The sequence below is a fragment of the Pleurodeles waltl genome, chromosome 4_2 (genome assembly GCF_031143425.1).
Source record: "Pleurodeles waltl isolate 20211129_DDA chromosome 4_2, aPleWal1.hap1.20221129, whole genome shotgun sequence".
Classification (NCBI taxonomy): Eukaryota; Metazoa; Chordata; class Amphibia; order Caudata; family Salamandridae; genus Pleurodeles; species Pleurodeles waltl.
In genome coordinates, this window is record NC_090443.1 from 970,378,736 (window position 1) to 970,390,920 (window position 12,185).

Consider the following 12,185-nt stretch of genomic DNA (forward strand, 5'->3'; position numbering starts at 1 on the left):
CTGGCGATATGGAGCCACCCACGTATTGTATGTTTAACAGAAATAACAGAAATACCAATAAACAAATTTAAAAAAATTAAAAAACAAACAAACGCCCCCTTTGCATAAATTATGGCTGATGCAGGCATAATGTAGCAGATGCATGCATTGTGCCACTTTGTGAGCCTATGGGCAACATTATGCCTACGCCATGCATGATGTATACAAAAGGGGCATCCCCCATTAGGGGGGGGCAAACAATAAAAGGCACAAACAAAACAAAGAGATTTCTTTGTGTAAATCATTCTGTCATTTTCTAGGCCTGCTCAGAGCAGGTGTCAAAAGGGGGCACACCATTATTTATGTTTGGCCCCTATGTACTGTTCAGGGTTGGGCCAAAACCTTGGAGCTAACCCTGAACAGTAGCGTCAAAAATGATGACGCCATTGCCTCCTACCCTGCACCATGGTGCGCTGTATCTTAGATACAGTGCACACATGGTGGCGGTAGGTGGGTTCTAAGGGATGAAAAGAAAGTGGCGATGCACTGTGTGCAGCACCACTTCCGTATTATCTGCCCTTAAGCTTCTGACAATTAACAGTGACCTGTGCCCCACTAAGTGTGACGTATGAATCTCAGACATGTATGTATGGATGAGTCACATTGCTATATATTTTTTTGTTTGCTACCTATATCTGTCTGGCTGACATGTTGTAGATGGCAGTGGATCATTCCCAACACTAAATTGACTAGGTCACTCCACAGGTGCAATGTGTAACAGTTGGCTATGTTTTCCTGTCATGTCTTGCAGGAAAACTTTCACGCTACACCATCTGCAAGGTTTCCACTTTTGAAGCCCAAGATGCAGCCAGTAAGTGTCCCCTTGTATGTCACATGTGTACATACAGTGTTGTGTGTGAGAGGGTTTGATGTGTATAAATCCATGTACAAATGACATGTGTCAGTTTAGACACCATCATCTATCTTTGGGTATCAACATCATGTCTGATGGTATGCTGACGATGTGGAATAATTTGAATGGTGCACAGGTGCCAACGTGTGCTGCTATGAATTAGTGGGTTTCAGGAAATGTTGTGTATGCACACAAACACAGTGATGTCAGTCAAGATATGTGTCAGAGGTGCTGGCTTTCTGCAATGCATGGATGTTTCCAAAATATTTGTCACAGCACCTGTTCCTCCACTTTGTGCCACATGTTGCACAAAGTTAGTCAGGACATGGTACAATATATGTACTTGTGTAGAGCTCTCCAAGGGCCTTTCACAAGCAGACACTTGCACCACAGGTGCTTCACTGCTCTTCAATAATGAAGTGAGGCACTGGACGTGCAAGGAGCTTTTTGAGAGGGACAACAGTCAGATGAGTACACATAGAGATTTGCGCTCTTTTCCAGATGGATGTGGGACAAATCCATGGATTGTAGCAAATAAGATGTGTGCAGATGAAACTACAGGTTTTAGGCATCATGATAGTTGTGAACAAACATGCTCACATCACATGTGTATGAAATGTGAATGGTGAGTGTTTTCCTGGTGGTTAGGAGATGTATCAAGTTTGTGCACAGCTAGGGGCAGATACAAGAAAAAAGGCATTGCACCCAGTGCTGCGCCACTTTTCTTGCAGTCCTTAACTCCCCCCCTATCCGCCACCATGTGTGTGTCGTATATGATATATAGCGCACCATTGCGCAGGATATGTGCCAAATTTGGTTAACCTTTTGACAAAAATGATGTGCTGTTCATGGTTAGTGCAAGAGAATCTTATGCTAACCCTGGACTTTACATAGGGGCCCATTGTGACCAATGGTATGCCCCCCTTTAATGCCTGTTTTGAGCTGGCATTCAAAGTAGCCAAAACAAAATGATGCAGCTGAATCTCTTAGATTGCAGTGCACCATTTTGGCAGTAACCCTGCAGGGGGAACGCCACCCGTACATTCCTCATGCCTGGCACAGACCTAATGTGGCACAAGGGGTGACAAAGTGGCACAACGTGGGGATTGCACCACTTTGTTAGGGAGAAGATGTAGCGCAGCGGTCAGAGCAACCACCTCAGGAACTAGAGATCTGGGTTCAATCCTCCGCGACGGAGCTACATCCTGGGATTCTGGGCAAATTACTTAGGGCCAGATGTAGTAAGCCTTTTGCGACGCGAAAAAGGCCATCTGCGATGCAGAATCACATTTTGCGAGTCGGTACCGACTCACAAAATGTGATTCCGACTCGCAAATAGGAAGGGGTGTTCCCTTCCTATTTGCGACCGCATCACGATGTAGAGTTGATTTGTGACTGCGAAAGCGGTCAAAAATCAACTCGCAGTTACCATCCACTTGAAGTGGCTGGTAACTCATTCGCATAAGGGAAGGGGTCCCCATGGGACCCCTTCCCCTTTGTGAATGCTCACAAAAATATTTTTTCAGAGCAGGCAGGGGTCCTATGGACCACTGCCTACTCTGAAAAAAATAGAAACAAAAAGGTTTCGGTATTTTTTCTATTTGCAGCTCGTTTTCCTTTAAGGAAAACGGGCTGCAAAGAGAAGAAAAAAAAACTGCTTTATTTAAAACTAGTCACGGACATGGTGGTCTGCTGTCTCCAGCAGGCCACCATCCCCGTGAGTGCCTAGACTCGCTATGGGGTCGCAAACTGCGACCCACCTCATAAATATTCATGAGGTGGGTCTTTGCGACCCCATAGGCAAGTCGCAGAAGGTGTCTGAGACACCTTTCTGCATTTCCTTTTGCGAGTTACAAATTGCGAGTCGCTGGGACTCGCAATTCGCAACTCGCAAAAGGAAACCTTCCTACATCTGGCCCTTAATCTCCCTGTGCCCATGGACAGTGCCTTGAGACCCTCATGGATAATAAGCCGCACTATAGAAATCTACATTTTTTTGTTGATATTCTGCTGACCATTTGGCCTTTTTGTTCCTAATTAGCGACATATTGATTACGATGCTAATGCGGTGCAAGGAGGCCCTAGACCCTCTCAAATCTTGACTCTAGTGTGCAACCTTGGAGAGCCATTATCCCCATGACATGTACAAAATACTGTAGATGCTTGCTAGGCAGATTTGTATAGACTTGGGTCTTGCCCTTTTTGTTGGTTTACTGGTTGACAACATGTGTCATCAGAAAACGCTGTTTACAATGCATGTTTGTTCTTTCTCTACCCAACGCAGTTACTGATGATATATGCTCCTCATGTTTTAGCTGCCACAATGACTCCAGCCCAGATACACCATTTTGAAAAACGTTCAGACACATCTGCAAGGTCCTGGCTGTTTACCAGAACATATTTAGGAGGTAGCACACTGTGAAGTCATCCGGCTCATGGAAGGCTTTCCCACATGGTGGCCCATCTCAAAGGCCTGCAACCACCTCAAAAAAAGAAGTGTCCTCTGCACCCAGAGTCCATGGTGCTCCATCAGGTCCTGCACCCTCAACATCCACTCCACATCTGATGCCAGCAGCACCGCAACAGCTACCACCATCTGCCACTGGCTCCACCTTTGAGGCGAAAGTGCGACGAGACCTGGCCAAGGTCAAGTCTAGTTGGCAAGACTTGAGGCGGACAATGCCAGGAACTACAAACTTCTTAAGTTCGTAAAGAGGAAGCTAAAGAAGCCTAAGATTTGGCCACTAACCACTTCCTGTGACCTTCCCTTCCCAGTCTGCATTGGGTATAGGTTTAGTGAGTTTTAGGGGAGTAGAAATAGGTTAGGCATCATAGAGTAGGTTAGTTGTAGGATATAGTTAGTGTAGTCTGAGGGAATTTAGTCTTCTTTCTTTTTAGGGGGTTGGGTGGGGGTTTACGTATAGGATACGTATATATTCAAAACAACAAAAAAGAAATATATAAATATATAGATTTTTAGGACATAGGATTAGTTAGTATATGTGTAGCTTTAGTTCATGTTGTCCTACATGTCTATTGTCTCATAAGAGGGGTGGGGAGACAATGTTTATTGAGTGGCGTTATATGTATAAAAAAAGTTTAGATTAGACTAGATAGCTGTAGGGTTAAGTTAAGATATGTTAGTACAGGTTAGCTTAGTGAGGGTTAGTGAGTTGTTTAGGTTTTATTTGTTAGTGTATTGTAGTATTGATAAATCTTGTTAGTTTTCCAAATTATGGTGTCCATGTCAATTGACTATCTGAGTGTTGTCAGGTCTTCCCAGGCCACTTGGGGCAAATGCTTTTGAGAATGCATTCAGTGATGATTTACATATGGGACTATGTATATCCTCTATGACCAAGGACCCCTCGATTGACAGCGGTATGACATCAGCTACTCAATACACTTTTCTGCGCAGTTCCTGACTCTCAGATTGTGTATAGATACAAAATCTTAGGCAGGTGTTCATGCAACATCAATTGTCAGTGCAACGTTAATTCACAAATCTTCATGAAAAGATCAGCACATTCCACTCCAGCTCATTTGGGGAAAGGATAATGGCACACTAACGTTGGCCCCTCACAGTCTTACCTATGCCTATTTTATTGGTCACATCAATTTTGTACTGGTACAATCATCAGGGAACTTTCCAGACACTTGTGTTCTGAAACACGCGTGTCATATGGCAACTTGCATGGGTACCTGTTTCATACATGTTATGAAGAGTCAGAAAGTTGGTTGTAGCCCATAATGCTATCAGTCACCTTAATCATGTTTGGGTCCTAGTGTGTGCCTTTGTGTCTGACAGAAAGCCACACATGTCCTTTCGTTTGGTACTCATTGTCATATCTTCACACAATGCATACATTTGTATCAGTAGATGGATCACTGAATAAATAGCACAACACATGTGATCAGGGTGATTTATTTACATGCGATAGTATTTGTCCCAATGATGTGCAATGTCCAGTTAACTGACCCCAGGAGAGATCCCAAGCCATTGAATGTCCAGTCAGAGTCCAAGAGAGAGGGGCATGTCATGAAACATGTGTAGAAGAGGTGAGCATCAGTGAGGAGGTGTCAAAATTGACAATAGGTAGGTATTGAGACAATGGCAGTCCATGCATGATAATTCAACAGTGGTAGAGTGAAGAGGGCACATTGTCAGCTGTCTCAACACTGACATGATCTTGAGCACAGAACTAAAGCGATACTGGCCACGTGCCACAGACTGTAGCTACCGGTGGTTTTACGCGTGAAAGATGTTCCTTCCACATCTTCATCCTCTGATGTGTCTGGTGCCTCCTGTGCCATGGGTGGTGCTGTTGGTGAAGTTGAAGGGGGCACAGACACATCAGGGGATAGAGATGTGGAATCAAATGTCCTGGCAGCTGCTGTTTGTGGGAAAGCAAAAGGCATCACTGCAAGAGAGAAGAACTGCTGGTTTCGCAACACAGCAGCTACATCACAGGGATAGGCAGCCCTTTTGTCACTGAGGGAGGTCAGATTCCGCTGCATGGACTCCAGGACATTTTGTATGTGGAGACCCGCAATGGTGTGTATCCTCCCTTTGACTGGAGATGTGCATTAGTACCACCAAGAGGACTACCCCTACACCATGCAGAATGTGTTGCAAAGTTGGTACTATCCGTCATATCTTTGGCATTACCAAGGAATGCAGAACAATGCATTGAAAGAGCTGTTTCACTGCATGCCTGTACATAAATTGGTGAATATGTTACTGTATATCAATACACAGACATCATAGTGTTCTACCCAAACATAGTAGTTTACTTCTTCTCCAGTGGTGGATAGTGATAGGTCATACTTAACATGCTAAGGTTAGGCACCTTCAGACCTTATCCAGGCGTATGTATCATGTGCACCTGACACTGCATGTAGGAGGAATTCCATGTGCATATTTGTGATCTTATTTTTTCTTTAATTAGGTGCCATCCAAGACCTCAAGGGTGGTATGGTAGTGACAAGTGGGTGGGTGACAAGTTTGTAGTTCTACAGATTGTTGTTGGATTATTTGTGTTGCATTATCCAAGACACATAAGGCAAACCTTCTATGTATGTGGTGCATTTATCCTAAACCACCATTTTCCTTGCATCTCTGTTGCCCCAGCCACTGACACCATGGCAGCATGCTATTTATATCCATGGTCACCATGATGGACATTCCCACACTAGTCAAATGAGTATTGGTATGATAGTGGTGCTTTACTGCATGCTTATGCTTAAAATGCTTATGTCACATTGACATATGTCTTTGGTGGGCCTCACACATGGGGTTGTCATTTTGCACAGTGAAATCTTTATGGATTGTCAGCCCCATTAGTTCTTCCCTCCCTGCATGAGGGATTTTCCATCCATTCATCATATCTGGCATAGGCATATTGTGATGGAAGGATGTACAAAGTGAATCTATGCATGCATTTTATGACTTTATGAGTGTTGCACAAGGGTAATGGGCAGCTTGACTCCACATTGGCATCAATTGTTATAATGCTAATGTTGCATTACTGGGTGTAAACCTTGGGCCCCAAGTGTGACAATGAGATCACTTGTAGCTGTTGTTATGCATGAAGGTGCCCTTTTGTGTACAACACCAACCATTCTACTACACAGGCAACATTGCTACATGGTGACATGAAAGCTAGTTGTACAGAAGCACAGATGATGATCACTGACATGCTCGATATATTGCATATGTTCACTTTCGTGCCCATCCCCAATGGTGCATGGAGGTGTGTGGCAGTTGTTGTTGGGCCACTCTCTGCAACAAAGCATAGCTGACTAAGGGGGTTATTACAACTTTGGAGGAGGTGTTAATCTGTCCCAAATGTGATGGATATACCACCAGCCGTATTACGAGTTCCATAGGATATAATGGACTCGTAATACGGCTGGTGGTATATCCGTCACTTTACCGTCACTTTTGGGACGGATTAACACCTCCTCCAAACCAAACAGTAAAAGGTAACTTGTGGCAGCCTTTACGAATGGACTCTAGAATGCAACATCTCAGGGTAGTCGTGGTGGAACAGAGATTACCCTTTTCTCACATGAGCAACAAGTCTCAGTCACACACAGACAATGAAAGAGATGCAGGAAAGTTTTTAAATAATTCATTTAAAGGACTGCAATCTGCGATAAAATGCATGAGCTGCAATGAGTAAGATAATGCACAGTGCAAGAATTGTAATTGTGAAAATGAGTCGTGCATACAAAGACCCCCACCATCTTGCAATAAACATAAGATGTAAAATAGGCCTTAATACCCTAGCAAGATGAACCTAATCTCTAACCTAAAGAGAGCTAGGTGTGATAAACCTAATCTGCCAGTACCATGTCCATGAGAAGCGCCCTCAACCCTCGTTACCTTCATATGAGGCCTCTAGCTCAAACTCCGTGGGGACACGAAGGCAGGATCTGCATCAAGGCGACGTATAGCATAGATAGCGTTGATGGCATCTGGTAGGAATCCCTCTCATAACCTTGTCTGTTTGAGATGTATTTTTACAGATCTTGTAGGACACCTGATGCAGGTATGTTTCCAAACAATAGATAAGAAGGCATGCTTGGGCGGCAATTATGTCAACAATTCCCTCCAAAAGAATATCATGTTCCTGCCACATGTAAGAGAGAAAGGGACATGATGTGAATAAAGTATATCACTTGTCTTCGACGCTGATAGTGACGCCTTAACAGAATAGCACTGATAACGTGAAATTAAAACATTTTCCTAACTATAAACATAGCAGCCATCTTGGAAGAAATGATTAAATAAATGCGCTATAACAGAGCAGGCTAAGTAGGTTAAAAGTCACTAGGTGACGTGGGCACAGGTCTGCAAACCAGAAAGCTATGCGTACTCCTGATTCCCGATGAAACAAAATAGGATCCACTACACCCTCCCCATTGCTGGAACAAATAGGACGTCATAATTATGACACGAGAGAAGGTGCATGAACCCAAGCTAAAATGCTCTGAACTAAAATAGGCTAAAATCTAATGTTAAAATCTAATAAAAAACTAGTTAAAAAATAGCTAAAACATACGAAGTGATAAAATGTCGACCATGACAAGCAGAGCAGGCCAATTAAGGAGATTTAAAGCAATTTTGATATAACTTTGATATTGTAGAATAAAACAATGGTCAAATTTATTTAACAGCAATCGTGTTCTTGGGGGGGGGCGTGGCAAGAAGGCGACCGGAGCGGACGCTTTGTAAGAGCTCCGCTCGCGGCCCGATAAATATTTGTCAAAATATCCGGCCCTGTGTGGTACTGACGCCAGTTTTAGGGTGTGCGGTGCTCTCCTGGATAGTAGGGCGTGAATACACGCCCGAGTGCAAGGCACTGACTGCCTTTGGACACGGACCCAGACGCCGGGCCCGCGCGCGCTGGTGCCCTCTTTGGGGCAGCGAGACGCGGCCGTGTGGAGGAGGAGCTGCACGCTGTGCGGTGCCAGTGCCGCTGCCCAAGGATCGATTGAAGGCCAGACGGGCCCAGAAATGAACGAGGGGCGAAAACGCTCGGGCGCGAGGCCGATTGGGGCCCGGCTTCGTTGAGCAGGCTCAGCGGGGGCCTTTGAGGAGCAGCAGACCACGCTGGGGATGTGCACCTGTGGTCGGACGTGCTGTAGGCCCAGTGAACAACAACGGCCCCCAAGGAGGAAGTGAGGGGATCGAGACACCGAGCTGCTGCACCGGAGTGTGGTGAAGGACACGTGCAGGCGGTGGAGAACCTCCTTGAGAGAGCAGCGCACTGCTGGGTTGGCTTCCCCGTTGCTGTGTGGCCCGGTCCCACCCTGCGCACAGCTGCCGATATCTGAAGCGGCCTATTGTTGTGGCTAGGGTGTAATTTCATCGGACAGAGACTCACGGTAGTCCAAAAGGATCGACACACGATCGCCCACATGACTGCGGGCGGAAGAGGACAGTTTTGTCTAGTGTGAGATGGGGGCCATGTCTGCGCTCTTGCAGGATTGCGATCCCAGGGGAGACCGGGTCGTCTTGATCCTCGTGGGCGCTGGTGTGCCCGAGACTGCGCAGGAATACAATCTATCTGGTGCAAGGCATGGCCTGCGGTCCACACATCTTTTCTACCTATACCTCCCCACACCCACATGGGTCTCCGAACGGAAAAAGTTCGAACAGTTGTCTATACTGGCACCGGTTGTGCCAAAGTGTTCCAAGTTGGGCTTAGCCTTGTAAGTTTTCTTTTCTTCTACACTTTCTCTCTACTTATGGTTCCTTTATTGCTCTGTGGGGTGGTTGGGCTGGATTGAGGGTTGTTAGAGGGAGCTATTGGTCGGGGTGACTTGGGTTGCTTCCAAACCGGTCTCACTACACGGCGGTGCATGACTTTCCATGCTTTCCCGCACGCAAATCAATATAACTACATATAATATCTTGACATGGAATGTGCAAGCATGGCTGGTGTCACTAAGCGCGGCAGGATACATGCATATATTAAGCATCACAAAATACATATAGCCATATTGCTGGAGACACACCTCACCTCAGAAGACCTTAGTGGTATTAGTAGGAAATGGTCTGGATTAGTATATAGCACCAAGGCATTGGCGTACGCTAAGGGGGTATCGGTGTGGATTGCTCTAGGAGTCCCCTTCATTGTGGCGCACAATACAATAGATGATGAAGGCAGATATGTTCAACTGGAGGGGACCCTGGATGGAGACCACTAGTTATAGTGGGATTATACGCACCAAATGTAAAACAAGGGGAATTTTTCTTAACTACCACCTCACAATTACTAAGGGATCCGTCGTTGCCCAGTATATGGGGCGGGGACCTGAACTGCATACCACACATAGACATGGATAGATCTCACCCCCCCACTCACAGGCACCCCTAGTAGGAGGACTATATGAGGCTGGCCTGGCTTATAGTGGGTACCTGAGGGTACTTACACCTTGTGCCAGGTCCAATTATCCCTTATTAGTAGATTAGTAGTGTTCTAGCAGCTTAGTCTGATAGAGGTAACTATAGCAGAGCAACTTAGGCTGAACTAGGAGACATGCAAACCTCCTACTACACCACTTATATCATATAGATACTATGGGGGTCATTCTAACTCTGGCGGGCGGCGGAGGCCGCCCGCCAGAGTTCCCACCTCCAGAACACCGCTCCGCGGTCATTAGACCGCTGCGGTGATTCTGGGTTTCCCACTGGGCTGGCGGGCGACCGCCAAAAGGCCGCCCGCCAGCCCAGTGGGAAACACCCTTCCCACGAGGAAGCCGGCTTCGAATGGAGCCGGTGGAGTGGGAAGGTGCGACGGGTGCAGTTGCACCCGTCGCGAATTTCACTGTCTGCAATGCAGACAGTGAAATTCTTTGTGGGGCTCGCTTACGGGGGCCCCTGCAGTGCCCATGCCGTTGGCATGGGCACTGCAGGGGCCCCCAGGGGCCCCACGACACCCCGGTATGGGGTGTCAGAATCCCCATGGCGGCGCAGGCCCCGGCCCATAAGAAACACAATACTCAGAGTTACTAAAAATAAAGGTACTTTATTTTAGTGACAATGTGCCAAAAATATCTCAAAGTATATACTTCCTTAGGAGGTAAGTAAAATACACAAAATATACACACAAACCAAAATCAGGTAAGTAAAACAGTCAGAAAGTAGTGCAAACACTGTAGAATACAATAGAATGCAATATGTCTTGGGCAACACAAACCATATACTAAGAAAGTGGAATGCGAACCACGAATGGACCCCTAGACTAGTGTAGTGTGTAGGGGGTCACTGGGAGTGTAAGAAAACACTAAGGGTGTCCAAGATACCCGACCCCAAGACCCTGTAAAGTAGTAGTAAAGTACTACTATTTCCCCAGAAACACACTAAACTCGTGATAGTGGATTTTGCAAAGACCACAACAGACTGCAAAGCACTGAAGACAGATTCCTGGACCTGAGGACCTGTAAAGGAATGGGGCCAAGTCCAAGAGTCATGAAAGTGTCCGGCGGGGGCAGGAGCCCACTAAACCCCGATGAAAGTGCAAAATGGCTGCCTCTGGATGGAAGAGCCTGAAGATTCTGCAACACCGAAAGGTGCTAGGATCTTCTCCTTCATGCAGAAGATGTCCCACGGAGTGCTGGAGGATGTAGAGCTGCTTCTTTGGCAAAAGATCACAAACAAGCCTTGCTAGCTGCAAAGGTTGCGCTTGAAGAAAAAAGGTGCTGCCTGGGCCCAGGAAGGACCAGGATGTCGCCACTTCGGAGAGGAGACAGAGAGGCCCCTCAGCAACATAGAGTGCCCATGCACAAGAGGGCAGCACCCACAGAAGTCCTTGAACATGGGTTCAAGAAGACTGAGCACCGCAGTCATCTCAACACTACAAAAGAGGGTCCCACGAAGCCGGAGGTCAACTCAGGGAGTTGAGCAATGCAGGATGGAGTACAGGGGACCTGGGCATAGCTATGCATGAAGGATTCCTTGGAAATGTGCACAGAAGCCCTAGCAGCTGCAGTTTACACAGTGCACAGGATTACTGTCTGGCGAGGGGAGGCAAGGACTTATCTCCTCCAAATTTGGACAGTTGGACCACTGGACACTCTGAGTCACTTGGGTCCACCACCTGTGTTCCACGGGCCACGCTCGTCAGGATGATAGGGGTCCCAGAGTACCGGTGACGCTGAAGTTTGGTGCCTGCTGGAGCAGGGGGAAGATTCCGTCAACCCACGGGAGATTTCTTTGTGCCTTTCAGTGCAGGATGAAGGCAGACAGCCCCCAAAGCATGCACCACCAGGAAACAGTTGAGAAAGCCGTCAGGATTAGGCACTACAATGTCACTGGTAGTCTTCTTAATACTTTGTTGCAGTTTGCCAGGTTTCCTGGAGCAGTCAGTGGTCAATCCTTGACAGAAGTCAAAGACAGAGGTGCAGAGGAACTCTGGTGAATTCTTGCAAGTCGTTATCTGAGGAAAAGCCCACAGAAGAGACCCTAAATAGCCCTCAGAGGAGGATTGGCCACCTAGTCAGGTAAGCACCTATCAGGAGGGGTCTCTGATATCACCTACTGGCACTGTCCACTCAGAGGCCCCCAGAGTGCCCTCACCTCTGGATTCAAGATGGCAGAGGTCTGGGACACACTGGAGGAGCTCTAGGCACCTCCGCTGGGGTGGTGATGGACAGGGGAGTGGTCACTCCCCTTTCCTTTGTCCTGTTTCGCGCCAGAGCAGGGACTGAGGGCTCCCTAAACCAGCGTAGACTGGCTTATGCAAGGAGGGCACCATCTGTGCCCTTCAAAGCATCTCCAGAG